At 44.9% G+C, this 1946-nt stretch overlaps 1 pseudogene; it reads left to right on the forward strand.

Moving 5' to 3' along the window:
* The first annotated feature begins 708 nt into the window (after positions 1 to 708).
* LOC100430485 (ribonuclease H1 pseudogene) lies at positions 709 to 1540 on the forward strand (annotated as a pseudogene).
* The last annotated feature ends 406 nt before the right edge of the window (positions 1541 to 1946 follow it).

A 1946-nucleotide genomic window follows, 5' to 3' on the forward strand; every position in this document is an offset into this window, starting at 1 on the left:
GATCTGTGCTGAACAAAATAATCTTATAAAGTGCAGAGGCTTTCAGAGAATGTTATCTACCTTTCAAAGTAAAGTTCTCAAGAACATTCTAGAAGATCACGTTTTGTTTTTTTTCCACAGCTTAGCTCAAGGCATAGGGGATTTGATAGATTTATGACAAGGACTTTTTCAAATGTATTGATCTGGCTAGCTTTGGTCCTCAGAAGAATGTTCTGCCCTGGAGCAGGCCCGTCTTATCAGACACAGCTACACAAATGGGTTAGTTCTTGCAAGTGGTCCACCGACTGACCATAGAGAAAAATAATTAGCCAAGTCTTTAGTTATGCCTCAGAGTGGACATTTTTTTTTTTTTTTTTTTTTTTAAAGATAGGTTCTCACTCCTGTCGCCCAGGCTGGAGTGCAGTGGCACAATCTGGGCTCACTGCAGCCTCGATCTTCCGGGATCAGGTGATTCTCCCACCTCAGCCTCCACAGGTGTGGGCCATCATGCCCAGCTAACTTTTTGTAATCCTTTCAGTAGAGATGGGGTTTTGCTATGTTCCCCAGGCTGGTCTCAACTCCTGGATTCAGGCAATCCACCCACCTCCACCCCGAAAAGTGCTGGAATTATAGGCATGAGCCACCGTGTCCGGCCTCAGAGTGTACTTTTACTGAAGCTATTTTTGGTGGGCACTGTTGGGGTCGCACTGGTTTGAAGCGAGGGTGAGCCATGTGCCAGCCTTGATAGCTGTGCGCTGCCGCAGAGACCGTTGCAGCCTCAGGATGGCCTATGCTGTGGGGAGGGCCTGCAGGACCGGGGTCTTTCTGACCTGGAGTGAATGTAGAGCATAGGTGGACCTATTTCCTGCTGCCAGATTTAAGAAGTTTGCCACAGAAAATGAGGCCTGGGCCTTTGTCAGGAAATCTGCAAGCCCAGAAGATTCAGAAGGGCAGAAAAATAAACATGTACAAGAATCACAAACGAAAGCCATCAAGGGACTCCATGAGCCATTGAATGGCGATGGAGATGAAAGCGCAGAGTCGTGTGCAAAGCCTGTGAAGCAAATCACAGAGCCAGCACCTCGAATGAGCAGGGACATTTTCTTACATCGAAGGCTTTGTCGTCGAGTACACTGATGGCTGCTGCTCCAGAAACGGGTGGAGGAGAGCACTTGTGGGAACTGATGTTTACTGGGGGCCAGGCCATCCTTTAAATGTAGGCATTAGACTTCCTGGGTGACAGACAAACCAAAGAGCAGAAAATCATGCAGCCTGCAACACCATTGAACAAGGAGAGGCTGAAAACATCAAAAAATTGGTTCCGTACACAGATAGTATGTTTACTGTAAATAGTATAACTAACTGGGTTCAAGGTAGGAAGAAGAACAGGTGGAAGACAAGTACAGGGAAAGAGGTGATGAACAAAGAGGACTTTGTGGCACTGGAGAAGCTCACTCAAAGCATGGGCATTCAGTGGATACTTGTTCCTGGTCATCCAGGGTTTATCGGGAATGAAAAAGCTGATAGATTAGCAAGAGGAGCTAAACATTCTGAAGACTAAGCAAAGTGACTTTATTACTTGGGAAAAGTTGAGCCAGTGGCTGTTTTGCTACTTTTGCTTACTGGTACAGAAAAGAGACTACAGGCTGGACCATTGCAGTGGATGAGCAGATGTGGCTTTCACACTGAATCATGGTGGCACGGTGGCATTCTGTGATACATTTTGATAAAAAGTGGTTAAATATATAATAAATTGAACATCTCTCAGATTTAAGAATTATGTGAGATTTCAGCATTATGCTTACTAGGTTTGATACTGTTCTTGCTTATTTTATTGCAATCTGTTGTAAAATGCCACAGGTTTGATTTTTTTTTTTTTTTTTAGACAGAGTCTTGCTCTGTTGCCCAGGCTGAAATGTAGTGGCACAATCTCAGTTCACTGCAACCTCCACCTCGAGGATTCAAGT

Source organism: Macaca mulatta, chromosome 1, assembly GCF_049350105.2.
Source record: "Macaca mulatta isolate MMU2019108-1 chromosome 1, T2T-MMU8v2.0, whole genome shotgun sequence".
Taxonomy (NCBI): Eukaryota; Metazoa; Chordata; class Mammalia; order Primates; family Cercopithecidae; genus Macaca; species Macaca mulatta.